This window comes from Eschrichtius robustus, chromosome 9 (genome assembly GCF_028021215.1).
Source record: "Eschrichtius robustus isolate mEscRob2 chromosome 9, mEscRob2.pri, whole genome shotgun sequence".
Lineage (NCBI taxonomy): Eukaryota > Metazoa > Chordata > Mammalia > Artiodactyla > Eschrichtiidae > Eschrichtius > Eschrichtius robustus.
In genome coordinates, this window is record NC_090832.1 from 71,629,398 (window position 1) to 71,647,798 (window position 18,401).

An 18,401-nucleotide genomic window follows, 5' to 3' on the forward strand; every position below is an offset into this window, starting at 1 on the left:
TTCTTTTCCCTTATAGGTTTTAATTTTTTTAAGATTTTTTTTTTGGCTACATTGGGTCTTCGTTGCTGCGCGCGGGCTTTCTCTAGTTGTGGCGAGCAGGGGCTACTCTTTGTTGTGGTGCGCGGGCTTCTCATTGTGGTGGCTTCTCTTGTTGTGGAGCACGGGCTCTAGGCTCATGGGCTTCAGTAGTTGCAGCACGTGGGCTCAGTAGTTGTGGCATGCGGGCTCTAGAGCGCAGGCTCAGTAGTTGTGGTGCACGGGCTTAGTTGCTCTGCGGCATGTGGGATCTTCCTGGACCAGGGATTGAACCTTTGTCCCCTGCATTGGCAGGCGATTCTTAACCACTGCCCCACCAGGGAAGTCCCAAGATTTTTTTTTTTTTTTTGATGTGGACCATTTTTAAAGTCTTTTAAAAATTTGTTACAATACTGCTTCTGTTTTATGTTTTGGTTTTTTGGCTGTGAGGCGTGTGGGATCTTAACTCCCTGACCAGGGATCGAACCTGTAACCCCTGTATTGGAAGGTGAAGTCTTAACCACTGGAAGCCAGGGAAGTCCCTCCCTTATAAGTTATTACAAAATATTGAGTATAGTTCCCTGTAGGTCCTTGTTGGTTATCTACTTTATATATAGTAGTGTGTATATGTTAATCCCAATGTCCTAATTTATCCCTCCTCCGTCTCCACTTTCCCCTTTGGCAGCCATAAGTTTGTTTTAAAGATGTGGAATGCTTCAGGAACTTGCGTGCCATCCTTGGGCAGGGGCCATGCTAATCTTCTCTGTATTGTTCCAATTTTAGTATATGTGCTGCCCAAGCCAGCGCCACGCTTCTGCTTTCGTTGTGCCCAGACCTTCCTGAGTCTGCACCTGGCATGTACACAGGTCTTTTGTTTTTGTTCTTCCCTTTCGTGTTCTCGGGTCCTCCTCCCTCTTCTGTTTCTTAAAAATGTAGCTAAGGAAGAGGTGCAGTTAGTAAGCTCTTTGCTTGAGGCTTCCTGGTTTTCATGTGATTTTGAAAATTCTGTTCTTTGAAGGCAGTCCTAAAACATGGGTAATGAGAATGTTTGGCATTCATTAGGCAGTTTTATATTTGTGAATAAAACTGGTAGGAGATCCCAGCTTACCCAAATAAAATGATCTCCTCTTAGCTTAGCACCATAATAAAGTTAAAAAACAATAAAAAAGAAACAGTTCGAACAGGAATAATTTAAAAGTTTAATCCTGAGGACACTTTTTACATTTTTGTTTTGCCCCAGAATAGTAGCTCTTAAAGATGGTCATCTTTAGTTTGGTTTAGAGATCAGTTCTGAGAGTGTACACAATTTCCCAGAGTTGCTTATGTTTATTTAAGCCCTCATTCTGAGCTGTGGTTTGTGCTAAACTCTGGTCAAATGTTCCTGCATCTCTGAAGACTCTGAGCTTGATCTGAGAATCTTTGCTTTAGTTTAAGGTGTTAAATTAGAGCTATTACAAAACAAGAGGACTGGAGTTGATAAAAATTGATAAGCAACTCTGAGTTTTATTACTGCTTTTACATTTATTTATTAGTTGATTTTAGGCTAATCTTATCATTATTAATGTGGAAAAATGTAAGATGTAAAAGCTGACATTCCCCCAAGAAATTCCTGTGTGAATTGTATAGCCTGATGAAAAATATTACATGTTGGCACCAAAATTATGGGCTTCTACTATTACCACCCACACTGTTTGGGGGAAACAGTGAGGGATAAAGAGAAGCTATGTAGAATCCCGGAGTTGTTTTGTATGATCCCATGGTCCTCCTGGAACAGCAGCTCTGTGGAAACATAAAGTCACAGTATTTGTAGGAGGAAATAAATTTGATGGAAGCGTGAACGGAATGGCTAGTGAGGTGGAGAGTTAAGGATGTGGGTTGTGTGAGTGGTTAATTACTTGTCTCACTTGATTGGGCTTTCGGAAAACTTGAGAAATGCCAAGTTGTTTTTCCAGTCTGAGAGCTGACTTGCTGTTTGGATCTGGACAAGTCACTGTACATTCATAAAGCATATTCAAAAGATGATTGAGGAAAGTTCTTGGTAGCCACCAGCTCCCACATTCCTCTTCATCTTTTACAAAACCCAGGGACTTTGACAATCTCCTAAACAGAATCGGAGGGTAAAATACCCGTGACCTCTATTCTAGAACACTCCAGAATTGGGTCTTAGAACATTATATGTTAAATGGGTTAAATAGAATAGTGGATAAAAATAATTCGGTGTAACTTTTCTAGATGGGTGACTTTACATTAAGATATAGGCAGTGTTTATGCAATATTTTTTTCCATTCATTCAATACCATCTAGATTTTTATTGAGCCCCATCCCTGAGTTCACCTGCAGCTGCAGCAGACAGCTCCTGTGCACACTGGCAGCCTCCCACCTTAAATGTTCATGTCTCTTTGCTTCAAGAGAAGCAAAGCAAGGAAGACCTGCAACCAAAAGGGTTTGTACAGTGCATGTACAAGGCTGCTGGAAGTGCTGGAAATGGATGCCCCAAGGTCAGCTCTTAACAGTGAGGGATGAGGGTCAGTGGATGAGTACTCCAGCTTTGCCAGTCCTTGGTGGGATACTTCTGAAGGCTCCTTTTCAGGGGGTCCTCAGCGGGACTGAGCTCTCGCTGCCCACAGTGGCCATCAGCTCATCAGAGCATGCTTTATTGGCATTCCTCCCACCCCTGCCTTGCTTCCCCCACTTGTGCTTCTTGGGATCCTTTTCCTAATAAACTATCTAACCCAGCATTGCCTCAGGGTTTCTTGCAGAGGAACCCAGAAGCAGATAAGCATATACTGTGACTATGGCACCAGAGATACTCTCAAGGATCTAGTGATGGAGAAAGAGAAAGGGCTAAGCAAAATGTATCACCAGCTGAATGTGCCTGCGTACTGTGAATGGTAACAAAATAACAGCTATAGAGGGATTCAGAGAAAGGAGAGATGGTTTCAGCATAGGATGAACAGGACCATGGAGGGAGCAGGATAAGGTTAGGATTTGAAGAATGAGTCAGAATTAGGTTATTTTCCTACAGGGTTGGGTGGATGACATTGAATCTGTGGTCTGAGCCTGACAAATAGACCCTTTGACTGGAAGGGAAAGGAAAGGGGAGGGAACCAACATTTATTGAGTGTAGGCTATGGGCAACAGCCGTAAGGGGGTTTAGGAATTAGAATTAGTGATTAGGAATGTAGATTTTACCCACACTGTCACATTTACCCCTTGTATAACCATATGAGGCAAGGTATCTGTTGTAGTCAACTTAGGCTGCTATAACAAAGTACCGTAGAGTGGGTGGCTTATGAACAACAGACATTTATTTCTCACAGTTCTAGAGGCTGTAAGTCAGAGATCAGGGGGTCAGCAAGGTCGGGTTCTGGTGAGGTTCTCTTCTGGGTTGCAGGCTGCTGACTTCTTGTATCCAGTCATGGCAAAAAGAGAGCCAGCTCTCTGGCCTCTTCTTATAAGGGCACTAATCCCATTCATGAGGGATCTGCCTTCATGACCTAATTGTCTCCTAAAGGTCCCACCTCCAAATGCTATCAACATCAGGATTAGGGTTTCAACATATTTGTTTTGGGAGGACACAAACATTCAGTCCATTGCAGTATCATGATCTGTAGTTTATGGAACAGAAATTTGAGGTGCAGAGAGTTTCATTGGTTGGCTCAAGGTATTTACAGTTGGTAAATAGCAAATATAGGATCCAGATCTCTAGAGGCCAGTCTTGGAAAGTGGATGCAAACGCAGCTGGTTGAAAAGTGAAAGATTAAATTGTCCCATTGGACTACAGTACCCAAAATGATGTTCATTATTTACCCCCCACTCCCAAGTTCTGGCTTATTATATGGCCAAGTCAAACTTGGTAGACAATTTTAATCATGGCTACTCAACAGATGAAGGCCTAAGACCTGGGAGTTAATACTACCAGCTCCAAGACACTGCATTATTTTTTAGACGGAGAGACAGTTGATTCCCATCTCCATAGACACTACAAAACACATTAGGGCTTTGATTTATATTTAGTTTCAACTAGAATAAATGGCTTGCATCTGGTCAACTAATGCAGATGTTTAAAAATATTCTTTATCTAATACTCTTGTTGGTCAGTGGACTTGATTAGGGTTGTTTATTTAGCTGAGCATTGCCCCTAGATCTGGTCTCCACCTAGAATGATTACTGTTACATATTTGGAGGGCAATTAGTAGTCATTCTCTCTCTGGGGATGTAGTTGGCTTTGTTAAAAGTGATGTAAATTGTTAAATAGGTATGAAATGGCATGAAAGGCTAAGCTTTTCTCTTTTAATTCAGAAACTACCAAGAAAAGAAACAAGTGAAGAGGGAAGGCAATAAGTATTAAGAAAGGATGAAAGCCAGAAGCCTTCTCTCTACTGCAGTTTTGGAATTTTGTGCTTCTTTAGATTTTTCAAGTTATTTCCATTTGCTTTTAAATGGGTTTAATCTGGATAATATCGTGTCTAGAGATATTGTGTAATTCAAGGGGTTTCTACCTAATTAAAAATGAAAGAAACAACTTGAAAGCATGATGGAATATAATTCTAACACTCTTTCTCCATCCCCATGGGCAAAAGGGAGGTGAAGGTGAAGAGAGAAGTAGAAGAAAAAGAGAAAGGAGTGAGATGGAAGGTTTGCTTTGGCATCTTGGAAACACTAATGAGAATTAAAAGAATCATAGCTAACACTGATTACACACTTATATGTGTATACACACTTATACTTCTCTAAATACTTTACTTATGAAGAAATTGGGGAACAAGATAAGTGACTTTCGCTAAAGTGGGTCTGGGATGAAAGCCAGGCAGGTTCAGAGTGTGTGCTCCAAACTTCTATATTCTTTTGCTTCAATGATAGTAACATGAGTGCTTAATAACTCTTCTTATGTGCTCTCTGTGGAAGGGATTATCTCCATTTTACAGACAAGGACATTGAGTTTTGGAAAAATTAACTCATCAATTAGCTCAAAATCAGACAACATAAATGATGGAGCATGGCTTTTAGTGCAAGTCTACTTTCAAAATTTGTGCTTTATGGGCTATATTGCTTAAAGATCATGGTCAAACAGGTTATCAAGTAACTTTTCAGAGAGAGGTTTCACCTTTCTGTCCTCAGAGTTGGCCTTAGCGTCCTGTGCCATGGCCAGGAGACCTGGTTAACAGAACACCTGTGGTTCTGGGGCTGCTCCTGGGCACTTGTATTTAGGTGGGCAGGACAGTCTTAAGGCTTCCAGGAGGGCTTCCAGGAGGACTTCTCTTGCTACTGTAAGTTCAAATGCTAAGTTAATCTCTTGCCAGCTTACAGCTCAGGAATGTTCTCTCACAGACCTGAGATCACATCTCTTTGAAATGTGACCATCAAAGAAGGAAAGGCCCTATCTCCAGCTTCCTGGGAGAAGATGGGCCTAATTTCGACTGTCCCCCCGCTCCAAACAGCAATTCCTACCTCCAGTCATAAAGATATGATAGAATTAGCAATTTTATCTTGAACACATAAATGCAGTGAATTGTATCCACTTAGCTGTATAAAAGACTTTCCTCTGTCTTTGCAGTCTCTTTAGCGAATTGCCTGTGATGAGTATCACATTCTGGTTTTATTCGATTATAAAATTGTTTTCTTTCTCTTTTACCTTGGTGGAGAGGTTTTCTAGGTTTGGAGGATATTCTGTTTTTTAACCAAATTTCGCAAATAATACCTTATGTGGCCTCTTCTGGGGGAGTCTGGTAAGGCAAACTGCTTCTGAGAAGGATCTAGGGTGCAGGGGAGGGGGAAGGTATACCAGACTTGCTAGGAGCACTTCTAGTATTGATAGATTTGATTGTCTGAACCATTAATTAATTAATTCAATATTTATTGAGCACCTGCTTTGTGCCTGGCTCTGTGCTAGAGTCAGAATGTCAGAGAAGTACAGTTCCTGATCACAGCCCACTGGGGGCACATTTGAAAACATTGAAGCATACATGCTCCTTGGGTTCCTAGGGGCAGGAATTACCTATGGGTTCCCAGCCTGGAAACCTGGGAGCTCTGCAGAGAGATAAATAGCTGTAGAACCTAAGATCTCCTAAAGAAAGTATCAGCATGTCTTCTCGGGATTGGACCTTGAAGAAGGCCTAGAACTCTTTTTTTTCTAGACTGGCATTCTTAGATGGCACAGCTCCTGTGTTAATCGTCTATGCCAGAGTGTGTCTGAGTGTCTAACAGGTAGTAGGCAGGCTATAAATGGTCGTTGACTTAATGAATGAAAGAAATTAAACTTTTCCCTCTGGCCAGGAAAGACTCAGAGGCAAAATTCACTATGACCTTTTGTCAACTGAAAGAAAAGTGCACAACGTAAGAGTTGCGAGTTTAAGTTTATTCGAGGGCCTTACTGATGACTATATCCTGGGAGACAGCCACTCGGTAGCTCTGAGTAAACTCCAAAGAGGTAGGGGGAGAAGCCCAGTTTAATCATGATTGTTGGGTGGGGAATATGTGCAGTCAAGCTCACATTTCAGTAAAAAAAATCACTGCTAGTCACACAGAACAGGTATCTCAAGTTAATGATTTTAGTGCTTTTCTATGTACGGGAAGATGGAAGAATCCATCATAGAATAATTATAAAATAATTATTATTAGTTAAATAATAATTAATATAATTAAACATAATTAAAATTATCCCTGAGATAGTCATCTAACTAACCCTAGCCCTAACTACCTACGGAGGCTGAGTGTCCAAAGCACAAAGCATGCTGTCATCATCTTAATTTCCTCTCAGAGTTCCCTGTCGGTCAGTGACTACAGCAGCTGATGACTTAATCCTTGCAGAACTGAGTGGTGAGCAAAAGAAGCTCTTTGTTCTTCTTTATTTACACTGTCAAGGCGTTTGTGGGCATTCATTTTCATTGTTTCCCTCCTGGGGAGGCTCTTTCCTAATACTGTCATTGTATTAGAGCTCATGCCTTAGGGTTACAGTTTTCCTATTCCGGAACGTCCCTCCTTTTTCCCATTTTACCTGCTCTTCACTATTCCCTTTCTCTTTTGGACTTGTTTCTCTCCTCCTCTCCTCCCCTTCTCCCTCAGCAACTTCTCTCCCTACTGAAGTTGAAACAATACTGAAACTTAACAATTAAGTAGCTTCTGGAGCAGGACTATTGTTTCTTTTGAAATATAATATAATGCCTCTTTATTACACAAGACACCCTTTACAATGTCTTCTTGCCATTCAGATTTGTCAGTTGGCAAATTAGCAGAGGAAGGTACATGTATTAGTTGGCAGAGTTGCTTTAACAAAGTACCACAGGCTAGGTGGCTTAACCAACAGAAATTTATTTTCTCACAGTTCTGGAGGCTAGAAGTCCAAGGTCAAAATGCCAGCAAGGCTGATTTCTTCTGAGGTCTTTCTCCTTGGCTTAGAGATGGCTCTCTTCTGCCTGTGTCTTCACATGGTCTTCCCTCCATACCTGTCTGTGTCTTTATTTCCTCTTCTTACAAGGACACCAGTGATATTGTATTAGGACCTACCCTAATGACCTCATTTTAACTTAATTACTTCTTTAAAGACCCTGTTTCCAAACAGTCACATTGTGAAGTACTGGGGTTAGGACTTCAACATATGAATTTGGGAGAACATAATTGAGCCCATAACAGTACACCTTCAAGTTTGTCTTTTTTTAAAAAAAAAATATCGCTGGTCTAAAGCAATGTTGCTGAGAGTGGCTGATCGTAAGAATTACCTGGGGAGATTGAAAAATTCAGACTACTGGGTACTCCTCAAGTGATTCTCATTCAGTGGGTCTGAAATAGGATTGGGAATCTGAACATTTGAAAAACACCCCAGGTAATTCAGATAATTAGCTAGGTTTGAGAACCACCGTTCTAACTAATTCCTGGCATGTTTATTACCATTCTAGAAAGACCAAGTCAAACAAAAGAAGAGTAGTTACTCAGGAGAACCATAGAAGGATTACCCCTGGTGAGGACTCCAATGAAACTTTGCTGTTTTCTTTCATTTGGTTTCATTTTTTTTTTTCCTGTCTTCACTGCTTTTCATTTTTGCATGAATTCATTGATACAAGCTTTTAAGGCACCCAACAAATTCTGGTCCAAGTTTTATGATTTAATTAGCTGCAACTACTGGACTTAGTTTCCAAATAACTTCTTTTTTTTTTTTTTTAATGAAGTGGAACTCCACAATTTTTGCATGAGTCTGTTTACTGCCATTACATTCTTTTATTTATTTATTTATTTAATTTTTGGCTGCATTGGGTCTTTGTTGCTGCACATGGGCTTTCTCTGGTTGCGGAGAGCAGGGGCTACTCTTCGTTTTGGTGCGCGGGCTTCTCATTGTGGTGGGTTCTCTTGTTGCGGAGCATGGGCTCTAGGCGCGTGGGCTTCTGTAGTTGTGGCACGCGGGCTCAGTAGTTGTGGCTCATGGGCTCTAGAGTGCAGGCTCAGTAGCTGTGGCGCATGGGCTTAGTTGCTCCGCAGCATGTGGGATCTTTCCGGAGCAGGGATCAAACCCGTGTCCCCTGCACTAGCAGGTGGATTCTTAACCACTGTGCCACCAGGGAAGTCCTCCAAGTAAGTTCTGACTCATATACTGCTATCTCAACTACAAGTATTAATTAGGTATCTAATTTATGCTGTGTCTGCCAGTCGTGGTGGATAATGATGACATAAAGAAGGATGTAGTAAGGTTTGCCCTTAAGAAATTTAGGGCCTTTCTTTGTTAGATTAGCAAAGACATTATCTCCTAATGCTTCCATATTATTAAACAAAATCATATCATTGGAGACTTACTGTGTTTTTGGTTGTTTTGACTGGGTGCTTTTATTACCCCAGCTTTGGTGACACATTCACTGGTAAGTCTATGACTAAACCAGGCGTTGGTTGCCTAGGTTCTGTGCCTTGAAGCTGCCACCTTGATAGATTGACAGGAGTTCCCCAGCTGCATTTTCCGCAGCACAGCTGCAGCAAAGGTGGTAAAACCATGACTGAGCACATTTCAAAGGTTTTACTAAGCACAGTCCTCCCTAGATATGATTTTGTATCTGATTAAAACCAATATCCCCAAAACGCTTTCTGGATTCCGGTGAAATTATGCCCCATTTCTGTTGAAGTAAACCCAACAGCTATTGTCAACATAGGGGATTATTTAGGCATTTAAAGATAAAATGCAATCCCTCTGTTAAAAAAAAAAAAAAAGCCAAGTTAAGAACAGGGATCATTCTTTTCATAGAAAGTCATCATCTGTGTTACCTTGAGGGTAACATAAAATATGATTATAGATTTAAAACTTTTTGCTTCAGGTCTGTTAGAGGCAGAAAACATGAAGGAGGCAGAAACAAAGAGGAATGGGTTCTGTTGTTTTGAGATGAGAAGTAGAGGTCAGCTCATGCTGGGGGCTTCAGAATGTTAGTGCAGGTTACCTATTGCTCTTTGACTTGTTATTTGTTCATTTCTTCTTTCACCCATTTCTTAAATCATTTATCAAACACTTATTATTTGCCTCGAGTTGTAAAGATAAATAAGAAACTACCTGTTCTTAGGAAGCTCAAAGTCCTGGAAGAGATGGCCACGTAGACCAATAGTACAGTAGGTGTGATGGGTGTGTAGTGGAGCTATGCTCAGGGCAACAAAGAGTCTGGAAGATGGATGACCAGCCACCTGGCTGGGGTAGGGTGTGGGTTCAGGGAAGGAAACGCTGAGCTGAGTAGAAGAGAGGAGAAAGGCACTTCATTCAAAAGGAATAGTTCAACAATAACCCACAACCTTGCACCATTAACATACACACACTACTGTATATAAAATAGATAATCAACAAGGACCTACTGTATAGCACAGGGAACTCTACTCAATACTCTGTTATAGGGACTTCCCTGGTGGTCCAGTGGTAAAGAATCTGCCTTCCAATGCAGGGGACGCAGGTTCGATCCCTGGTCGGGGAACTAAGATCTCACGTGCTGCAGGGCAACTAAGCCCCGCACTCTGCAAACTACAGAGCCCATGTGCTCTGGAGTCTGTGCGCCACAACTAGAGAGAAGCCCACGTGCTGCAACGAAGACCTGAAGCAGCCAAGACAAACAAACAAACAAATGAAAAACTCTGTTATAACCTACATGGGATAAGAATCTGAAAAGGAATAGATATATGTGTATATATGTATAACTGAATCACCTTGCTGTACACCTGAAACTAACATGACATTGTAAACCAACTATACTCCAATATAAAATAAAAATTAAAAAAGGCATAGTATATGTAAATACAAATTACCCTCCCTTCTCCCCAAAAGCAAGTAGTTGCTTAAGTCTTGCTCATAACTTTTCATCTGAAAGGCAGGGTAGCTAGAGCAACCTATCCTGGTGCATGTACTTCTTGAGGCTGCAACAGTGAGAACAGTAAGAAACATTCTGCACCTCCAGATCTAACGAAACCTGGGCTGAGCATGGGCGGGGAGGTGCACACAGTTTTTCCATGCCACCTTTTTTCCAGGTACTATGTCCCTGCCCTAAAGAGGCATTAATTACCTATTTGTTGAATTTGATTGACTTGATAATTGTTTTTCCTCATGAAGATAAGAGAGTAAGAAAACAAATAGAGAACAATACATATCTTCTTTTTGCCGTGAGTGAATCTATGGTAATCAAATCTCACCTGTGGTATTTTTCTTACAGAAACGTGACTATTGTTATTAAGATGTTATTATGGGGTCGACGTTCCATTTCAGTATGTTTTGTATCCACGGAGCAAAGGGAAATGACAATTCCACTGCAAACCAAAGGAAAAAAAAAACAACCCACCCCCTAATAGTGTGCACCAGTATTTGTACTCAGTAGTGGCTCGACTGAGTCTCCAGTGGTAAGATCTCTTAATCTATATCACTGTTACTGTCTCCTAGGAGGGGGAAGGACCCATCAGCCTTTGCAGATGAAGACATACATCCTTTTAACAAGTGTTTACCGAGTACCTGCTTCACACTAGGCTAGAGATGCTGCCTGTGATGAGTGTGGTCGCTTGTTTACAAAGACATTTGCAAAATACCTCCCATGCTCTCACTCACTCCCCCTTGCGATGTGACTCTGCCTCTCCTGTCCATTGGTGGAATCCGTTTCTCTTCCCCCTTGAATCTGGCTGGCTTTGAGGCTTACTTGAGGGATAGAAGACAGGGGAATGATGTGCAACTTTCAAATTCAAGGCTATGCCTCTAGAGGCCCTGCCCAGGAGTTTGTGCTCTCACCGTCTAGGAATGCTGCTGTCAAATGAAGAAGCTCTGAGCAGCCTTCTGGGGACACACAGACCACCTGGCCGACAATACCAACTTTCAGATATTAGACTCATGCTGTCTTAGACCAATCCAGCCCAGGTGAGCTCTCAGATGACTGTAACTATGTGAATGACTCGGGCCAAGACCAGCAGATGAATCTGCTAGCTGAATCTAGGCCAAAGTAGACTCACAGAATTGTGAGCAAATAAAGTGGTTGTTGTTTTAAGACACTAACTTTTAGGGTTTGATGCACTAGTGATTTTTTTTCTGTGCAAATGTCGAAGTCTTATTCTGGAATCAAACCAGAGTCTGTGATCTTACCTTCTCAATGCTTTGCCACTACCCACAGGCTGAAGAGGTGGCAGCTGCTCATTTATTCTCACGCTCATGTTTATTATTTGCATTTGGACTGAAAGGAGCTCTGTTCTCCAGGATGGAACTACTCTGAGGCTCTTCAAGAACAGGAATAGGAGTCCATCACACACAGCCAATTTGAACTGTGTCCTGAATAGAGGCATACAGACTGAGAGCTGAGGGACCAGGAATTATTCAGCGTCGCTCCCTCATTTTGCATTCATACCAGAGAGATGAGATAACTTGCGTGGGTTCTCACAGCTCATTAATGGCACAGTCAGGACAGGGAAGATATGTCCTGACTACTGATCTAAAATGCTTTGAACATCCTAGTTGAACATACAAATTTGAACATTTAAACTTGAATGGCTTTTTGAGCAAGGGGAGAAGCTAATCACTTCAAGGTATGATTTTGGGGTCACAAGACTTCAGAGACAAAAATGCCTCTGGAACCCAGGTGCTAATAACTGGGGAGAAAACGGGCCTGACTACAAATGGCAAACCCTATTTCTAATCATAAGGACAAAATAAGCTTAACAATCTCATCTTGAAAATATGAATATAATGGGTTGTATCTACTTAGCTATACAAAAAAAGTAAGATTTTCTTCTGTCTTTGCAATCTCCAGCAAAGATATTGCCTGTGATCAGCATCACACTCTTGTTTAATGATTATTCAATAATAATTTTTTTTCTTTCTCTTCTGTCTCTGGGGAGAAGTTTTCTGGGTTGGGAGAAGCTTTTGTTTTAAATATTTCTCAACAACTTATAACTTTCTTTCTTCCTTCCTCCTTCCCTTCCCCTTCCTTCCTTTCTTCCTTTTCTTTCTTTCTTTCTTTCTTTCTTTCTTTCTTTCTTTCTTTCTTTCTTTCTTTCTTTCTCTCTTCCTTTCTCTCTCTCTCTTTTTGTTTTTGTTTCTGTTTTAACCTTGGCTTTGTGTAGGTTACTCATTTCCATTTTGTGGGAGTGTATCCTTCAGTAGGCTTATCCAGTGAGGGTCTCTGGAAAGTTACCTCCTTGTCTTTGTGTGCTTTTATTTCCTCTAAATTCTTATAGTTAAGCCAGATATAAAACTCTAGAGTGACAATTATTTTCCTTCATCATTTTTAAGATATTCAGCCATTGTCTCTGGCATATATGGTTGCTGATGAAAAGTATTCTGTCTTATTGTTGATCCTTTTCAGGTAACCTATTTTTTCTCTCCAGGAGCTTCCAAGATTTTCTGTTTATTGTGGATGGTTTGGCAGTAGATAAACCTTCGTTTTTATTTATTTTGTTCAGTTTTGTGCGTTTTCATCTGACATCTCATAACTTTTTTCAAATCTGGAAAATTCTCCACTGTTACCTCAAAAGTTCCTCCTTCCACATCTCCTTAGTCTTTTATTCTAGAGCATCTGTTAAACATAGGTTAGAACTTTTCATTCTAGCTGCCATATTCCTAACTTCTGTTTCATATTTTTCACCTCTTTTTCTGTCTATACTGTTTTCTGGATGCCTCAGATCTATATTCCAATTCATGAATTATTTCTTCATCCGAGTCTAGTCTGTTATTTAGCCAGTTTAATGAATCTTTCTATTTTGACTACTGTATCTTTCACATTTAGAAGTTTCTAGTTGGTTCATTTTCAAGTCAACCTGTTCTTGTTTATTCTGTACCTTTTAAAAAGTTATATTTACATTTCCTTTTCTCTCTTTATACAATTAAAATACTCAGCTGAAAATCTATTTAACAATACTCATTATTAAGCATAAATTCTTCTATTTTGGGGTCTTTGGACTTTCTCTTTTTGCTTTGTATTTCCTCATGTGTTTTATAATTTAGGTCTACAAGTTCATCTTCAGGAAGAGTTATCTTTGGAGGGAATTCTGTCCATGCCCTGGGTTAGAGAGTTCTCTAGATGACAAGGTTCACCATTGCCCTTGCCCAAGTCCTACTGAGTCCACTGCTTATGAACCAACTTTGACACTAGGTTCTCAGCTCCAGATTTCCATATTGCACTGGTAATGGAAAGGTGGCTGGTTCTGTACTGGTACAGGCTCAACAGTCAAACCTCTCTGTATGTGGGAGTGGCTTTTGAAATCTCTGTCTCTGAGAGCCTGAGAAAGTCAGCTCACTTCTTCCTGAAACCCTGGGCATGTTGAAGGAGATTTTCAGGTAATGTTTATGAGCTTTTCAGCACATTTTTGGACAGTCAGTGCTAAGCAGAATGCTCATTCCTACTCCTTGATGTATGTGGAGACTGAGGCTTAAATTCCTTTCTCACAAAGGTGTGAACTTGCCAGCCCTTAAGATATATATCAGGTCCAGTTTCTTCCAAGGACTATGTGGTTTTAAAAACCGCATATATTCATGGTGATGTGTACCCTCTTCATTTCTGGCATAGAAGATGTCCATTTCTTTTGGGCTCAGCTGTGTCTTTAACATGAAACAACAATATATATATTATAATATTATATATATTTTTATTTCCTTTGTATTTTGAATGAGGCTGGAGATTCCTGCATTCCTGCACCACAGGACCATTATTTATATTGTTTACATTACCTGAAATGCCCTTCTTGTCCCTTCCATATCCCCATTCCCATCCTCTAGTGACTTCCTCTTTCCCTTGTGATTTCAGTTCAAACATTACTGACTCCAGGCTCGTGAGATCAGGGACGTGAAATAACCTGTTCTAGTTTGTTACAGTTCTACCTGCCCCACTTATAATTCCTAGGAGAAGAAATATTCCAAAAGTCAAAGGCTAAGGTAAAGAAAACTGAATGTCAGCAAGTCCACATTTAGAATTTTAGTTTTTAAGTCTTTGACAACTGTGAAAGATGTTGTGACATTATATGTTTTTGTATGTATGTTGTGACATGTCAGTGTTAATGACATTGTATTATTAACATATTTTTATAAGTAGGTTTAATTGTAGTGCTTGAGAGAATTATATGTGATTCAAATCTAACAGTCTCCAGCTCCCCCAAACCTGAAATTGCACACTGGCTAACCTATTACTGGTTGAAGCTAAATGCCAAATGCCCTCTAGGAAATGTAAGAGCGAGGGAAGAGGGATTAGTCCAGACCTAGCTCACAGAATAAAAACATGGACAAGTCTAAGAATATCCTCAGGTGGCTCCACCAGCCTTTGAAAAAATTAAGCCCCAGAATCAACAGGCCTAGATGAACCCCTGGTAGAATTCATGAGTTGCATTTAGATTCAGAGCTGCACCAAAGCAGCTCTTAAGTTGAGGAACATGTTTTCAATTAAGTCATGAAAAGTTCTTTTAGCTTTGCAGCAGGGAAAGATGCTACAGGGCCTCCTGGAGTACACTTGAATAACTTAATTTAGTTGTTAAATACCATTGCTCCAATTAAGTAATTAAAGCTGAGGTAATTTTGTGGGGTGCTTCCCGGGGAATGCTGTTCCCACATCCTCCACTAAGGTCTCCTTTCACCTTCTCTGACTGCAATTTCTTTCAATAAGTGTAGGGGGAGCAGCTCCAGTGATCAGGGCATCTACTCAGTGCTATGGAGGGAGCGGGGCAGATCAGAGCTCAGTGCCAGTCGTCCAAGGCTCGTAAGGTGGTCTGGAGACAACAGGCCTGAGGAAAACGGCAAGACACACCATCTTCAGATGACAAGCCCAGCGAGACAGCACGAGCGAAGCAGTGAGGCTGCTGAATTGTGGTTGAGTGGGAACAGAGGGACAGGGATTTTGTCTCCTTTGAGCGTCGTGAAGTCCTTCCCTCTTGCAATGAGCAACCATTTTCGTTTCTAGGTTAATATGATCTCGGGTGGCCTTGGCCTGAAGCAGGGTTTCGGTTCCCGGCCAGAGACTGAAGTCAGGCTGCAGCAGTGAGAGTGCCGAATCCTAGCCACTAGACCACCTGGCACCAGTGGCCGGTGACAAGGCCCTGGCCTGTCAGCTGTGTAGAAATGAATTTCCACATAGAGACGGAAAGTAGTGAAACAAATAAAGTGTTTATTAGGAGAAAAAGAGTACGTGTGGATAGACACACGGGCGGGCTCAGAAAGAGCTGCGCCCTCGTGGTAGTCTGAATCACTTTTATGGGGCATTTCTTCCGTGTTTCCTCTGGCCAGTCACCTTGCTTTGTCTTGTTCTGAGTCCGTATTTGCTGTATCTCAGGGTCCTCCCCTGTGTGCGTGCGCATCTCTCAGCCAAGATGGGTTCTAGCGAAGAGGCCTATGGGTAATTGGCATCACTTACTATGAGGTGAGGCCCCCTCCCTTTTTGACTTTCAAGGAGCCTTTCTGTGCATGTCTATTGGGAAGGTCTCCTTGACTTCGAGAATGAGGAACACGTGGTCTTTTATCTCTTATCTGGGCTCAGCTCCTCCTCTCTCCTGCTATTTTGGAGCATCTGTCCAAGGGGACGAACTCCGGCTGTTCAACCTGGGGCCCATCTATCTCCTGCCTCCATGTAGCACTAATTTATTGCCTAACAGGATATGTTTTCATTCCTTTTAATGCTCTACTGAGAGATTAAACGAGATAATGTGTGGAAGGGCACGGCCTAATGCCTGGCAAAGACTAAATCTTTAATGCATATTTGTTCCTGCCTATGAAGCCTCCTTTCTCCTCATTCTTTCCAAAATGAGGTCACTACAACTGGGTAGCCAGTAGTGAAGCTTTCCCTGGCTAGGTGAGTTGAATTGATCATTTTACTACTGGTGATTGATAGTCTTTGTATAAACACCTTATGACAGGAAACTGTTAGGACTCTCTGGAGCCAAACGGCTGAGTTCTGATCCTACCTCCCTCCTGTGACCTTGGGGAACTGATGTACACATCACGACCCCCAGGAAATGTAACATTGATACACTTCTGTTATTTAACGTGAACTGTGTATCTATACTTGTTTTTCTCCAATTTTCCCAATAATGGTTTCTTTATGGCTTTTTTTTTTTTTTTTGGTCAAATCAGTATTTGACAAAATATTTTGCATTGTATTTCCTTTAATCTAGCCTGTAGTTAATCCAGTTGATGTAATTTCCTTTAATACAAAACAATTTCTCTGCTTATTACTTTTTTTTCTTTCCTGACATTGACTTTTTTTTTCTTTTTATAAATTTATTTATTTATTTATTATTTTTGGCTGTGTTGGGTCTTCGTTTCTGTGCGAGGGCTTTCTCTAGTTGCGGCAAGCGGGGGCCACTCTTCATCGCGGTGCGCGGGCCTCTCACCGTCGCGGCCTCTCCCGTTGCGGAGCACAGGCTCCAGACGCGCAGGCTCAGTAGTTGTGGCGCACGGGCTTAGTCGCTCCGCGGCATGTGGGAATCTTCCCAGACCAGGGCTCGAACCCATGTCCCCTGCATTGGCAGGCGGATTCTTAACCACTGCGCCACCAGGGAAGCCCCTGACATTGACATTTTTGAAGAGCCCTGACCAGAGGTTTTGCAGAATATCCCTCAATTTGGTTGTGCATGAATGTGACTATTTGATTTTTTAACAGCTCTGAATTCTGAGACATTCTCCTTTATTGAACTAAAATTTTGTTGTTATTTCTACCCATTGATGCTAGTTTTAAAAGTAATCTGCATGGCGATTATTTGTGAAGAACAATGAATGAATATTAATGAGCTTTCAGTCAAAAAATCCAGGGGTTGGATAATGGACTTTCGGTGTCTGTAACTCAGGGACATGGTGCTCCCCCAAGGGAAAGGTCTCTATATAGGTGTCCAGTCAAACAAGCCATGATGTTAGCAGGTACCCATTGCATTCATAACGGCGGGGTGACGGGGGAATGCAACCTTAAACAAAAAAGATCGTAGCACTTGATATCTGTTGTACTTTTCTTCTAGTTGAGACACAGCCTGGTTTTACTTGGAAAAAGGAAGGAGTGTGTGTGCAGTAGACGTGAGGTGAACAAACTTTGGACTTCTAGCAACTAGTAATAGTGCCCGGAAGTTTTTACAAAATGGTTTCAGCCTTTTTTTTTTTTTTTTCTTAAAGAGAAAACCATACTCCTCATGTTTGGTCTTATTAGAATCAAATATTATGCATTTAAATGTACATTTCTAGTGCACATTATTGGCAAACAAGCAGCTTAGTGATTCATACTAATAGGGATGTGTCTGAAGTTCTGAAAGTCTGAATAAATGTTCTTGATAACAAGCACATACTCTGCAATTGGCATGGCCCTCAGGAGCTGGGAGTGAATCCAGTTAGCACACAGTTCCTGAGTGCTCAGAGCAAAGCCCTCAGAAAATTTAATCTAAAAGTTGCAAATAAAGCTTAACCACCGAGAATGAAATGAAAGGCCAATGAAAGCAAAAGCTCTCAACACCTGCTTATTAGAAAAGGTGTCACAGAGCAGAATGTGGATGATTTCCAGGTAGGTGAATTGTAAAGACTGTGGTTGTTTGTTTAGGGGTGGGTAGAGGAGGGAGGAGTGATGTGGAAGTCTGCCTTTAACTCTGAGAACGTTCCTTTAATCTCTTTCCACATCTATTAAAACAGGAGCATTGCATATGATCCAGCAGTCATACTCCTTGGTATTTACCCAAAGGAGTTGAAAACTTAAGTCTACACAAAAACCTACACACAGATGTTTATAGGAGCTTTATTCATAATTGCCAAGTCTTAGAAGCAACCAAGATGTCCTTCAGTAGGTGAGTGGATAAATCAGCTGTGGTACCTCCAAACCATGGAATATTATTCAGTGCTAAAAAGAAATGTGCTATCAAGCTATGGATATTAATAGGTGAAAGAAGCCAATATGGAAAGGCTACATACTGTATGATTCCAAATAGATGGCATTCTGCAAAAGGCAAAA

The 18,401-nt window shown here is 41.2% G+C and overlaps 1 non-coding gene across 1 annotated transcript; it reads right to left on the reverse strand.

The window, feature by feature from the left end:
* Positions 1-715: 715 nt before the first annotated feature.
* LOC137769746 (U6 spliceosomal RNA) lies at positions 716-822 on the reverse strand. The gene has a single exon (XR_011075062.1). It is a non-coding gene; the product is annotated as a U6 spliceosomal RNA (small nuclear RNA).
* Between the last annotated feature and the right edge of the window lie 17,579 nt (positions 823-18,401).